The sequence below is a fragment of the Chiloscyllium plagiosum genome, chromosome 3 (genome assembly GCF_004010195.1).
Source record: "Chiloscyllium plagiosum isolate BGI_BamShark_2017 chromosome 3, ASM401019v2, whole genome shotgun sequence".
Taxonomy (NCBI): domain Eukaryota; kingdom Metazoa; phylum Chordata; class Chondrichthyes; order Orectolobiformes; family Hemiscylliidae; genus Chiloscyllium; species Chiloscyllium plagiosum.
In genome coordinates, this window is record NC_057712.1 from 83,819,862 (window position 1) to 83,835,161 (window position 15,300).

At 41.7% G+C, this 15,300-nt stretch overlaps 1 protein-coding gene across 1 annotated transcript in view; it reads left to right on the forward strand.

Moving 5' to 3' along the window:
• Positions 1-8,858: 8,858 nt before the first annotated feature.
• The window catches only part of LOC122546605 (4-galactosyl-N-acetylglucosaminide 3-alpha-L-fucosyltransferase 9-like), a 119,824-nt gene continuing 113,382 nt past the window's right edge, over positions 8,859-15,300 (forward strand). The window contains exon 1 of the mRNA XM_043685287.1: positions 8,859-8,929. The gene's annotated coding sequence lies outside the window, so the exon portion shown is untranslated. The remainder of the gene's footprint in view (positions 8,930-15,300) is intronic.

Consider the following 15,300-nt stretch of genomic DNA (forward strand, 5'->3'; position numbering starts at 1 on the left):
ACCTTGTCGAATGCCTTACTGAAGTCCATATCGATCACATCTACCACTCTGCCCTCATGAATCCTCTTTGTTACTTCTTCAAAAACTCAATCAAGTTTGTGAGACATGATTTCCCACGCACAAAGCCATTTTGACTATTCCTAATCAGTCCTTGCCTTTCCAAATACATGTACATCCTCTCCCTCAAGATTTCCTCCACAAACTTGCCCACCACCGAGGTCAGGCTCACTGGTCTATAGTTCCCTGGCTAGTCCTTACCAACCTTCTTAAACAGTGGAACCACTTTGGGTAACCTCCAGTCTTCTGGCACCTCACATGTGACTATCAATGATACTAATATTTCAGCAAGAGAGCCAGCAATCACTTCTCTAGCTTCCCACAGATCAGGACCTGGGGATTTATCCACCTTTACCCATTTTAATACATCCAGCACTTCCTCTTTTGTAATCTGGACATTTTGCAAGACGTCACCATCTATTTCCCTACAGTCTATATCTTCCAATCCTTTTCCACAGTAAATACTGATACAAAACAAATCGAAAGAAGAAACATACAGCACTTTGAAGATTAGCAGTAGGTCGGAAGATTAAACATTGTTTAGAAATCAGCAAAGAATAATGAAGAAGTCCAATAAGAAGGGGAAAATTAGTGTTTTCACCTAGAAATATAAAAAAGAGGTACGCTTCAACTGGCATTTAAGTAAAAATCAGTGTGGTGAGGCTATGGAAAAAATGATGAGACTCTACAGAAGGAGAAAGTACCAAAAAAATTTTTACATCTGTTTTGACTATTGAGGACACAAACACCACCCCAAGGAACACTTAAATCTAAGTGCTTTTACCAAATTTTAGTCCATGAAGGATCCGTTATAAAATCAGATGATGGAAATCAAAAATTGATGGTCCACAGTTTACCACTATCATGGCCATTCCTCTTTCAATAAAGAGCAAAATTCCATTTGCTTCCTAGCCAGCTGATTCTCCTGTTTACCAAGTTCTTATGATCTTTGTATCAGGACAGCCAGATAATACCCTAAATTCTGAAGTGTCTTATAATTTAAATAATGTACTTTTTTTTTCTTTTATTCTCCCCAATAGAGTGGACAAGGTTACATTTTCCCTCATTATATTCAATATGCCAAATTTTACCCATGTACATAACTCATCCAATTCCCTTCACAAACTTTTAAGGTCCTCTTGATAACTTATTTTCCTACATACCTGGGCATCATAAGCAAATTCAGCTGCAGTGCATTTAATGCCTTGATCCAAGACACTGATCGATCTTGTGAATAATTGACCCCTTCATCAAAACACTAGGAACAGCTTGCTAACCCAAAAATGACACATTTACCCCACTCTCTGCTTGTGTAATCTAACCAATCTTCCATCAATGTTAAACCATGAAGTGTTACTGTGTGTAGTAACTTTTGGTGTAGCACCTTTTCTTTTTTTTTGGAAATCTGAGTACACCACATCCATAGTTTCCCTTTCATTGACCTTTCTTGTCACTTTCTTAAAAAACTCTAATGCATTCGTCAAATATGATTTTCCTTTCACAAAACCATATTGACTTTGCCTGATTCCATTACCCTTTCTCTAAATATTCAAGTATTACCTTCTTAATGATGCACTCCAACACTTTTCTCTGACAGATGTTAGGCTTGCTTGTTTACTGCTTTTTGCCTCATTTCTTTCTTGAGTAGAGGTATTATATCTGAGATTTTACAATTGCTTGGATATTTCTAGAATCTAAGGAATTTTGAAAGATAATAAGTAGATCTACTATCTGTACAGTCACTATTTTTAAGATCTAAGCAGTCAGGCTGTCATGCCTTGAAGACATCTCAGTGTTTAATTTCAAGAGATTTCCCAGCACTTCTTTTGATTTAGATTGCTTCTGTCTTCTCTTTTATGTCTTGGTTTTTCAGACTCCAGGAGCAAACGAGAATGGAAGATCAAAATGATTAAGAGCAGGAGTAGGCCAGTTGGCTCCTGAAGCCTGCTGTGCCATTTAACAAGATTGTGGCTGATGTGAAAATCATGACAATTTGCACTTTGTGGTTTCGTTGTAAAATGGTTAAAACAGTAATTTTACAAAGAAGAATGCAAATCCTTAAAGAACATGAAAGAGAAGAAATGTAGAAGAACATTGCCACAGCTCTGTTTAAGCAAGGAAGATATAAAATCCTTTAATTTCACACTGCCAGCTCTCAGCACTGGATCTCCTGTTTCCTATTCAGCATCTTTTTAAAAAATTCTCATTCTGATACATTCTCTCATTCTGATATCCCTCCATGCCAAGTTTCTGCTCAATCATATAGTTCAAAACATGGCATGAAGATACACATGTTCCAACATTCACAATTTTTTTTCCTATCCACAAATCTCAGTGAGTTGGTTGTGGTGATGCTGGGGAGGACTACAGTATCTATTATCAACAACACCATAAATTAAAAAAAAGGTAAACTGATAAAATCCATGCCATTTTTCCTCTTAATGCTAACAATCACACAACACCAGTTTATAGTCCAACAGGTTTAATTGGAGGCACTAGCTTTCGGAGTGCTGTTGTTTACACACTGTAAACCTTTGCTATGAATTCTGTGTCTTACAATCGTGTACTCCACAACCACCTGATGAAGGAGCAGCGCTGTTGGTCTATAACCTGGTGTTGTGTGATTTTGAACTTTCATCTTAATGGTCTTTTTGGACTCAAAGACTTGCTGTAATTTACCAACAGAAAGTCACAATTTAAACGAAACAATTCAGCATTGAATATAGTTCCATCAAATTTCTGATCAATACCTATTTACAATGCTGTTCTGAGCTGTAACTTCCAGCACACAACTGTCTGACAGCTTCTTGGCTGGATCTGAGGACAATTGGAAACAGCTCCAGGTTGGACATATCTGGGTCGATCTGTCTTTGATGATATTAGGCACATGTATACATTAAACAAAATGATAGGGGAGTCAAGAATGTGAAGTATAGTCACTGGCTAAAGGGTCGATGTCAGATAATCAAGGGATATAGGGAGAGGGTGGGAATGTGGAGTTGAAACCAAAGATCAGCCACAATGATATAGAATGGCACAAGAGACTCAACAGGCCATAGTACCTTTGACTGCTTCTATTTCTTGTGCCTTTATGTTCTTCATGTCTGAGCCTTCTATTCCTTCCAAGTTCCCTTTTTGAAACCTTTTCGAGCTGTCTTTTAACTAGTTTAGATCCTAAAATATGTCCTGTTATTCTTCAACTGTTAATGAATGTGTAAAAATGCTGGTGTAAGATAAAAAGAAAGAAGTTATGTTTTTATGACAGCTTTCATATCTCAGGATACCCCAAAGCACTTTATAGCCAATAAAGTACTCCTGAGATGTAACCATCATTATATTGCAGGGAAACACATCAGACAGCTTGTGTCCCATTAACAGCAATGAGATAAATGAATAAGTGAAAATCTATCTGTAAGGATGTTAAAAGACAAGGACAGCAACTTATATAACACTTTTGCCAAAGCAAAAACATTCCAAGGTGCAATGTCAAACTAAATTTGAAATCAAGCCGGATAAGGAGGTGGAGGTAGGTGTTAAGACATGCCTGAAAGAAGTAAGTACAAATAGTGAAGCAGGCAGACTTAGGGAGAAATTCCAAAGCCTAGGACTATGACAGCTATGGGTACAGTTAATGAAAGAATGAAGCGAATCAAAGATATGCAAGACTCTGACATTTGAGGAGAGCTGAGATCTCAGAGAGTTGTAGAGTTGGTGGTGATTATACCAAAACAAGGGGTCAAAGCCAGACATGGATTTGAAAAAAATGGATGAGAATTTGAATATTGAGATATTTAGACTAGTAGTCAACAAAGATTAGCAAGCACATAGATGATGTGTCACTGGGACTTGGTATAATTTAAAATATGAGCAGCAGCGATTTGTGTAACTTACCGTTTGTGGAGTGTTCAAGGTGGGAGGTTGACAAGGAAGGCATTGGAATACCTACATCTAGAGATAAGAAAGGTAGAGATCTGTTGAGGAGCTGGGACAGGATGAAGAGGATTAATGTCACAAAGGTGGACATCAGCAGATGTTTTGGAAAAGTCAATGTCCAGGTTGGAAACCTTTTAGTTTAGACATTGGCCATGATCAAGAGACAGACGCTAGGAAACAAAGTTCACGCAAGGCCAAATCTCCCTAAGACTTAATTGAGGAAATTTATGCTCATCCAGTACTGGCTGTTTTGGCCAAGCAGCATAATAAAACATAGATATTGGAGGCATTGGCAGAGTGGCAGTGAGGCAGAGTTGGGTGTCACTTATTTATGTGAACTCCTTCTCCAAGATAGAACATTCTTTGCTCATTCATTCATGAGCCATGGACATTGCTGGCTGAGCCAGTATTTATTGCCTATTCCTAGTTTCTCAAGAGAAGGTGGTGGTGAGTTGCATTCTTGAACTGCTGGAGTCTATGTACTGTAAGTAGATATCGGTAGAGAAGGAATGCCAGGATTTTGTCCGACAATGAAGAAATGGTTATATAAATTCAAGTCAGGATGATGCGTGGCTTGCTGGAGAACTCGCAGATGCTGACATTTCCCTGCATCTACTTCTTTTTATACAGAGAATGCAATGAAGATTAACTAGCTTGATTTATGATACAATTGACCTTTGAAGAAAGATTAAGGAAAATATACCTTATTGATGGAATCTTAGAATTTAAGTGACATAGACTAAGTCGAAATTTGTAATGTAATTGGATGAAAAGTCGAGCGAGACCTAATGCAACATCGAGAATGTATCACTCCACCTTTTGCTTTTGGTAGGTGTTGTGGTGAGTTTCTCCCTTGGCAGTGGTCAGTTGCCAATTAAAAGGAGCTTAGTGCTTGTTCAACACCTGAAAAGCACAACTCGCCTCATTAATATTCAGCTTTCTATCTTACCAACAAGCTGGGTGTTGAGAAAATTCGACATGGAAATCAAGCAGGGTACCTGGCAAATTCTGCTCACTATTTTTCCCTCAGGATCTCCATGTTACATATTTCCAAAGGACACAATCCACAAGCAATGGCATCATGCCCTCTTCCTCCATAGACTTCAGCATCCAGCATTTGCAAAACCCTCATGACTATCATGGCATCTGTCCAACACACTGGCCGGAGTCTCTGGAAGTGTAGGATAGCATGACATGGCGCTCTGGCAAATAGAATTGAAAGGCTGCAGCAAGGATACTTTGCACCCAGCTGAAGATTTGGACCAAGCTGCTCCTCAGGGCTGCTCACTTGCTCGCTTTGGTGGCTCAGTGGTCAGCACTGCTGCCTCACAGCATCAAGGTCCCAGGTTCAATTCCAGCATTGGGTGACTATCTCTGTGGAGTTTGCACATTCTCCCTGTGTCTGCGTGGGTTTCCTTCGGGTGCTCCCGTTTCCTCCCACAGTCCAAAGATGTGCAGGTCAGGTGAATTGGCCGTGCTAAATTGCCCATAGTGTTAGAGGAAAATGGGACTGGGTGGGCTACCTTTTGGAGGGTCAGTATGAACTTGTTGGGCCAAAGGGCCTGTTTCCACACTGTAGGGAATCTAATCTAATCTTTAACATTCGCTCATCTAAAGCCTACCTGTGTACTTGTACCATCCCTGCCTTGCCTTGTGTTCCAATTAGTGCAGTCAAACAACCAGGCAGCTTGCCTTTCTGGGCAGCAGTCTTCAGTCAAAATGTGTACATTTTGCTGTATGGCAATGTGCTCCATCAATCTCACATCTGCACAATGTTCCAGCAGCTTACACTACTAACTAACTGTATATGCTGCGAGTAGGCATCAATGTCTTAAAGTCTTCAGCTGGTCTTATATATTGGAGAGTAAAACCTCGTATTCAACAGTACAATTCGCCTTGCTCAATTGATGGCTTAGTTGCTGCTGACCCCAATAGGTTGTTTCATTTCCGTATCTATGTTCATTCACATGGCAGCTCTGAGTATGCATATACAGAAATGCAGAGTGTTAAACAATAAAGTGACTGATCCCTAGAATATCCACATGCAAAGATTCTCTGATATGGATTAAAGCCACTTAAATTATATTTGATTAAAGGGGAAACATTGAAAATTTTAACAGACCTTTGGTAAAGCCGGGAATATTTTCCTGCAGCTGGTTTACTCTTATTCATTGTGGAATGTGAGCATTGCTGGTCGGGGCACAATTTATTGCAAATTCCAAGTTGACCTTAAGAAGTTGGTGGTCAGCTGCCTTCTTGAACTGCTGCAGTCCATTTGATGTCGGCAGAACTATGGCATTGTAGGACAGACTGTGAGGATATTGACCCAGTGAGACTGAAGGAATGCTGATACATTTCCAAGTCAGGATGCTAGGAGAAAGTGAGGAATGCAGATGCTGGTGATCAGAGTCGAGAGTGTGGTGCTGGAAAAGTACAGCAGGTCAGGCAGCATCGAAGGAGCAGAAGAATCGATATCTCGGTCATAAGCCCTTCATCAAGAATGAGGCTTGAGGGCTGGAGGTGCTGAGAGATAAATGGATGAGGGTGGAGTTAGGGGGAAAGTAGCTGAAAATGCAATAGGTAGATGAAGGTGGGGGAGAAGGTCGGGCGGAGGGTGGAGCAGATAGATGGGATAGATGATGGACAGGTCAAGAGGGCAGTGCCGAGTTGGAAGCTTGGGACTGGGATTAGGTTGGGGGAGGGGAAATGAGGAAACTGGTGAAATCCACATTAATCCCGTGTGGTTGCAGGGTCCCAAGGCAGAAGATGAGGCATTCTTCCTCCAGGTGTCGGGTGGGGAGGATTTGGAGATGGATGAGGCCCAGGACTGCATGTCCTTTGTGAAGCAGGAGGGGGAGTTGAAATGGTCAGCCATGGGGCAGTGGGATTGGTTGATGTGGGTGTCCCAGAGATGTTCTCTGAAACGATCCGCAAGTTGGGGTCCTTGGAGACCACATCAGGTGCAACGGACACAGTAGATGACATTAGTGGAAGTACAGGTAAATTTCTGTCGGATGTGGAAGGCTCCTTTGGGGCCTTGGATGGAGGTAAGGGAGGTGGTGTGGGTGCAGGTTTTGCAGGAGAAGGTGCTGGGAGGGGGTGAGGGCTGTTGGAGAGGAAGGGGAATCTGACAAGAGAGTCACAGAGGGAATGGTCTCTCCGGAACACTGATAGGGGTGGGGAGAGAAATATATCCCTAGAGGTGGGGTCTGTTTGTTGGTGGGTGTAAGTGGCGGAGGATGATATAATGTATGCAGAGGTTGGTGGAGTAGAAGGTGAGGACCGGAGGATTCTGTCATTGTTGCGTTGGGAGGGTGGGATTCAAGGGCAGTGGAGTGGAAAGTGGAGGAGATGCACTGGAGAGCATAGTTGACCAGATGGAAAAGGAAATGGCGGTCATTGAAAAAGGAAACCATCTGGGATTTTCTCGGATGCTGCCTGACATGCTGTCCTTTTCCAGCACCACACTCCCGACTCAAGTCAGGATGCTGTACGACTTGGAGGGGAACTTGCCGGTGGTGCTGTTGTGTAATGACGCTGAGTGAAAGTATTGCCATCGTCAGAGATCCTCCAGAAAATTGTGATACAAGGGAATTTAAAATGAATGTGAAATGGCTGCTGCCCTTATCCTTACCAATGGCAATGATTGTGAGTTTGGAAGATCTGTGGCTGTAGGGAACCACAAAAACACAATTACCATAATCAATTACTCTGTAAAAAAGATTGAAGTTTTAAAATATTTGATGCAAGCATGAGAGTACAGACAACGGTGATTAAATATTTCCATAAATGTAATAATTTCAATGTTACAAGAGAGGTAGGGGTAAGATTGAAAAGTCTTAACCATAGGGGTTAAATGTTTAGTGACAAAGATGGGAATTGTGGAGATAAGTTTATTTCCTGAAATTTTCAATGAAGAAGTTATACAGAACTGGCGTGGGGGATTAGAGGGATGAGGTAAACTTTACGATTCTCTATAATTACAGGTTTATGAAAGAACAGCAAACTAATCTTTTCTCACTTCATGCTTCCCCTCCTGTGTTTGGAAAATTCACTGTTGAGTTGGACAGATTAAGGTTAAGCAAACGGGTTAGAATATATTGTTACTGTCTAAGAAACAATTCAAATGGGATTCTCAGTCCAATTATGTTATTGCATAATAACTATTTTGGCTTAAAAAATATATACTAGTGGTTGGTTAGAATGATGGCTGGAAGGGATACACAGCTAAAGAATTAGGATTCAATAACATACTAAAGTATTAACGATTAAAATCTGGAGAATTGTAGTCCCGAGTGGAAAGTAGCTAAACCGCGCGTAAGATAGAACAGGTCACATATAAACTACATATCCACTGCTGTTCGATGACTGTATTTATAAATGGATTATACCTATGTCATCCACTTACAGGAACCTTAGGGAACATTCGTCCAGCAGAGCTGTTCCTACACTATCAACGGCTGCAAATCCTGTCGGTTTATAACAGCCTTGACCAAACACCAGACAGCCCGATTAAAGGATATAGCTGGAGTGAACGCCTGTGTTCATCAGAATGGTTTAATATCGGTCGAATTAAATGACCACACACTGTGAGAGGCGTTGCATTTTAGCGCCGCTACGAGAAACGCCAAAAGGTTGTAGTGTAAGCGGGGAGATGCTGAAATGTTCCAGGGGATGAAATGCAGAGTGAATGTGTAACAGCGGAGCCTGTGCCCACTTCATCAAAACTGGCGAGCAGACGCCACTTCCTGTCGGCCACAAACATTGCAGTGGGAGGGGGAATAAAAAGACAGTCCTTGTACATATATACATATATCCGCAGCACCGCAGTCTTCAGAGCACATCCAGGGTGACAGATGAGAGGACACCTTTGTTCTCTTCTTTCAGCCGGGCCCCTCGGAAAGATCCGCACAGTTGATGTGAATCCTATGGTGAGACTGTGAGTACCTGGGAATGTGATTTCTCGTCAAAACATGGTGATTTCACCGATTGCACCTGCAAGTGTTTGTCGGATTGCAGGATTTGCCCTGTTTGAGCTTTCTAGGTTAGCAGCATATTGAGTGATGATAATCATTTCGTGGAAGGGTTGTGAAGTCTCCACTTATTATCCATAAGCGCATAAACCTTGTAAACGGTTTGCAGCAGAGGAAATCCTGCATTAAATGTTGTATTGGCTAGGGAAATCTAAATGACCTTCTTTGACCAATTTTTTGCATATCCGTAGATGTTTTGATCAAAGTCGTTCCGTTTTGTCGAAATCAACGTGCAAGAAGAATGAATAAGTCAGCATTTAGAAATCTCTTAACCATAACTTCACTAGGGAAGAGAAGAGGTTGTTTTAATTTAAAATATACTTTGGCAATTTTTAGTGATATTTTTAAAACTCTAGTTAGGCGGAGCTATGGACGTAAAGAAAGTTGTTGAAGATGCTCAGTGTTTGTGCAATAAAATGGTGTATTCTGTTCACAAATGCTTGTGTTGTGAACTACAGCCGCTGAACATTAACATGCGGTTCAATCAATAATTCATCTTTCCAAACGGTAGGTGACCCATGTCGACTCCTGCAACGCCTGTTGTTAATATCTTCATCCTAACGCGTGTCTTTAATCGCAGAATAAATATTCTGAATAAATACATGCGCCATGACATGCCATTATTTGGGGTTTAATAGCGGAATTGTCACCATTCGGCGCGTGTATTTTGGTTTGTTTGGAGAGCCGGTGGACGGGAACACTGCAGAACACGATTCGCCCGGTGATTGTGAGGTGTCAACACCTACAATAAGGCGCAAGACGAAAATTGAAAACAAAATATTTCGCCAAAGTCCCCACTGAGACCCATCTCCCCACTTCACCTCGCATCACTACCAGTGAGCTCAATGCAGAATGAAAAGCGGCTGTCTGTGTGTGCCTATGTTCGGAAAGAGATTCATGACACCCAAGCTACCGGGCAAAACCTTACACTCCGCCAAAACTGCTCAAGGCACCATTCCGAATTGCTGCTGAGGGTGGTCGGCGAAGAAACAATGCGAACAGAAATGGGCTATTTGTCAATTATCTTTGAGTTAGCCTCTAGGAACTGTCTGTCTTTAGTTTTATGTTTCTTGATCAGCGAAAGTGACCGAGATTGATACCATAACATGTTACAATGTAAACGTGACTATTTAACGCAAGACAAATAGAATCAAATGGATGGGGAGAACTTTCCCCGTTAAGAAAAAGTTAAACAATGCAAATTGAGATTGTGCATAAACACAATGTTATACAGTATTCGTTATAGTTTGAGTAGACACAGGGGAACGATTGTTTTCTTAAAGGTCTACAGGTCAAGTTACAACCTACCCACCTTTGGGATAGTAAACTGTACATTCACATATCTGCTCCCATTCCAGTCGTTATGTTAAAGAGATTTTCTCTGAAGTAGCCATGTCTATAGATTCTAGTGAGATAGAGTTGTAGACGTATACAGCACAGAAACAAACCCTTCGGTCCAACTCGTCCATGCGGACCAGATAACCCACTCCAATCTAGTCCCACCTGCCAGCACCCGGCCCATATCCCTCCAAATCCTTCCTATTCATAGCCCCATCCAGATGCCTTTTAAATGTTGCAATTGTACCAATCTCCCCCACTTCCTCTGGCAGCTCATTCCATATACGTACCACCCTCTGTGTGAAAAAGTTGCCCCTCAGGTCTCTTTTATATCTTTCCCCTCTCACCCTAAACCTACACCCTCTAGATCTGAACTCCCCGACCCCAGGAAAAAGGCTTTGTCTATTTACCCTATCCATGCCCCTCATTATTTTATAAACCTCTACAAGGTCATCCCTCAGCCTCCAACACTAAAAAGAAAACAGCTAGGAGAAAGTGAGGTCTGCAGATGCTGGAGATCAGTGTCAAGAGTGTAGTGCTGGCATCCAAGGAGCAGGAGAATCAACGTTTCAGGCATAAGCCCTTCCCTTCTTGACTCCAGGGGAAAACAGCCCCAGTCTATTCAACCTCTCCCTATAGCTCAAATCCTCCAACCCTGGCAACATCCTTGTAAATCTTTTCTGAACCCTTTCAAGTTTCACAACATCCTTCCATTAGGAAGGAGACCAGAATTGCATGCAATATTCCAAAAGTGGCCTAACCAATGTCCTGTACAGCCGCAACATGACCTCCCAACTCCTGTACTCAATACTCTGACCAATAAAGGAAAGCATATCTATCCTATCTACCTGCGACTTTACTTTCAAGGAGCTATGAACCTGCACTCAAAGGTCTCTTTGTTCAGCAACACTCCCTAGGACCTTACCATTAAGTGTATAAGTCCTGCTAAGATTTGCTTTCCCAAAATGCAGCGCCTCACATTTATCTGAATTAAACACTATCTGCCGCTTCTCAGCCCATTGGGCCATCTGATCAAGATTCCTTGTAAACTGAGGTAACTTTCTTCGCTGTCCACTACACTTCCAATTTTGGTGTGATCTGCAAACTTACTAACTATACCTCCTATGTTCATATCCAAATCATTTGTATAAATGATTAAAGTGGTGGACTGAGCACCGATCCTTGTGCACTCCACTGGTCACAGGCCTCCAGTCTGTAAAACAACCCTCCGCCACAACCCTCTGTCTTCTACCTTTGAGCCAGTTCTGTATCCAAATGGCTAGTTCTCCCTGTATTTTATGAGATCTAACCTTGCTAACCAGTTTCCCATGCGGAACCTTGTTGAATGCCTTACTGAAGTCCATCTAGATCACATCTAATGCTCTGCCTTCAAAAGATCAGAGATAGTTTAAAATGGAAATTTAAGATCATTTGCAGCTTCAGATTTCTAGGGTTAATCACTTAATTTAAATTTTTAAATTTATGCTACTTAATGTTAAAAATGCTTGTTAAAGTGGCATTATAATTATAATAGTAATGGTAATACAAAAATGTTTGGTGCAGTTTAATACAATGCTTGCCTTATCCACCCTTACCTCGACAGTAATCATTTCATCCTACGAAAAATTGATACCTATTTGATAATAAATATATGTTACTTTAATTTTAAATATTGTAAATAAAAATCTGGACATTTTCACCTAACATATGCTTAAATACTTCCCTTAGCTTGTTGTACCCATGACATTCAATCTATTCAGGACATACAATCTACATTATACAAAACACATCCTGTTCTTGAGAGAAAACTATTTCTGAGGTCTCTTTTTCAGCCAAATGAGGTCTAGGGCTATAACAATTGCCCTTCAGTACCCATATTTCAGCCATGACATGTTTCGAGTCAAATTTGGTTATGTCACCTACTTTTTAAAATTTACTTATTCATGGGATATGGGTCCACTGGCTATGCCACCATTTATTGCCCATCCCTAATTGCTCTTGAGAAGAAAATGGTGTGCTGTTTTCTTGAACCATTGCATTCCATTTAGTCTTGATGCACCCATAATATTGTTTGCACAGGAGTTCCAAGATATTGTTTTAGTGACAATGGAAGAACAGCAATATAATTCCACGTCATGATAATGTGTGGCTTGCAGGTGAACATGCAGAAGATGGTGTTTTCACACATCCGGTACTCTTGTCCTTTTAGATGGTAAATGTCATAGGTTTGATGGTGCTGTTCAATGACCCTTGACGAGTTATTACAAGTTGTTACAATATGTAGATAGGCCAACTAGAGGGGAGGCCATTTTGGATTGGCAATGAATCAGGTGTCAGATCTCTCGGTTAGAGAGCATTTTAGTGATAGTGATCACAACTCCCTGGCATTTACTATCGTCATTGAGAGGGATAGGAGGAGGCAGAATCGGAAAATATTTAATTGGGGGAAGGGAAATTACAACGCTATTAGGCAGGAACTGGAGCATAAATTGGGAACAGATATTCTCAGGGAATGCACGACAGAAATGTGGAGGCTGTTTAGGGAGCACTTGCTGATAGTGCTGGGTAGGTTTGTCCCACTGAGGCAAGGAGGGATGGTAGAGTGAAGGAACCTTGGATGACAAGGGATGTTGAACATCTAGTCAAGAGGAAGAAGAAAGCTTACTTAAGGTTGAGGAAGCAAGGATTAGACAGGGCTCTCGAAGGTTGCAAGGTAGCCAGGAAGGAACTGAAGAATGGACTTAGAAGAGCGAGAAGGGGAATATGAAAAGGTCTTTACATGTACGATTAAGAAAAACCCAAAGGTGTTCTACACTTATATGAGGAACAAAAGGATGTGGGTAGGGCTGATCAGGGATAATGGAGGGAACTTATGTCTGGAGTCCGACAAGGAAGGAAGGTCATTAATGAATACTTTGCTTCAGTGTTCACTCATGAGAGGGACCTTGTCATTTGTGAGGAAAGCATGAAACAGGCTGATACGCTCGAACAAGTTGATGTTAAGAAGGAGGATGTGCTGGAAGTTTTGAAAAACATGAAGATAGATAATTCTCCTGGACCAGAGGGAATAAAACCAAGGTTGCTACAGGAAGCGAGGGAACAGATTGCTACACCTTTGGTGATAATCTTTGAGTCATCACTGTCCACTGGAGTAGTACCAGATGATTGGAGGGTGGCATATGTTATTCCCTTATTCAAGAAAGAGAATTAGGGATAACCCTGGGAATTACAGACCAGTCAGTCTTATGTCAGTGGTGGGCAAATAATTGGACAGGATTCTGAGAGACAAGATTTATGATTATTTGTAAAAGCATAGCTTGATTAGAGATAGTCATCCTGGCTTTGTGAGGGGCAGGTCATGCCTCATAAGCCGCCTTGAATTCTTTGAGGATGTGACAAAACACGTTGATGAAGGTAGAGCGGTGGAGGTGGTGCACATGGATTCTATCAAGGTGTCTAATTAGGTTCCCCATGGTAGACCCATTCAGAAAGTAAAGAGCCATTGGATACAGGGAAATTTGGTTGTCTGGATACAGAATTGGCTGGTCCATAGAAGACAGAGGGTGGTAGTTGATGAAAAGTATTCAGCCTGGAGCTCGGTGACCAGTGGTGTTCCGCAGGGATCTATTCTGGGACCTCGGCCATTTGTGATTTTTATAAGTGACTTGGATAAGGAAGTGGAAGGGTGGGTCAGTAACTTTGCTGATGACACAAAGGTTGGTGGATTGTGGATAGTGTGGAGAGCTGTTGTAGGTTGCAGTGGGACATTAACAGAATGCAGAATTGGACTGAGAAGTAGCAGATGGAGTTCAACCTGGAAAAGTGTGAAGTGATTCATTAGGAAGGTCAAATTTGAATGCAGATCACAGGGTTAAAGGCAGGATGCTTAGCAGTGTGGATAAACAGAGGGATCTTGGAGTCCACGTCCATAGATTCCTCAAAATTGCCACTCAAGTTGATAGCGTTGAAAAGAAGGCATATGGTCTGTTGGCTTTCATTAGCAGGGGGATTGAGTTTCAAAGTTGTGAGGTTATGCTGCAGGTATATAAAGCCCTGGTTAGACCACACTTGGAATATTGTGTTCAGTTCTGGTTGCATCATTATCGGAAGGATGTGGAAGCTCTAGAGATGGTGCAGAGCGGTTTTGCCAGGATGCTTCCTGGACTGGAGGGCCGGTCTTATGAAGAAAGGTTGAGGGAGCTAGGGCTTTTCTCATTGGAGCGGAAAAGGATGAAAGGTGACTTCATAGAGGTGTACAAGATGATGGGAGGCACAGATAGAGAGAATAGTCAGAGACTTTTTTCCAGGGTGGAAGTGGCTATCATGCATAATTTTGCTGTGATTGGAGGAAGGTTTAGGGGAGATGTCAGAGGTAGATTCTTTACACAGAAAGTGGTGGGCATATGGAATGCACTGCCAGCGGTGGTAGTGGAGTCAGATACGTTAGGGACATGTAAATGATACTTGGATAAGCACCTGGATGATAATAAAATGTAGGGAATGTAGGTTAGTTTGGCGTTAGAGTAGGATAAAAAGTTGGCAAAACATCAAGGGCTGAAGGGCCTGTAGTGTGCTGTACTGTTTCATTTTCTTTGTATGTTAAAACACCATGTACATGGAGAGGGTGAATGTTGAAAATGGTGGGTGAGGTTCCAATCAAAAGGGCTGCTCTGTCCTGGTTGGTGTGAACTGGCATTAAATGTGGACAGACTTTGTAGAGTTACCCGTTGCAGGATTCCTAGCCCCTGACCTGCTCTTGCAGCTGCAGTACTCACATGGCTACTCCTGTTCAATTTTTGGCGAATGCTAGCCCTCACGATATTAATAATGGAGGATTCAGTGATGGTAATGTCATGGATTGTCAAGGGGTAATCATTAGAATTCTTATTGCTTAAAGTGGCCATTGCTTGACACTTGTGTGGTATGAAGGCTACTTGCT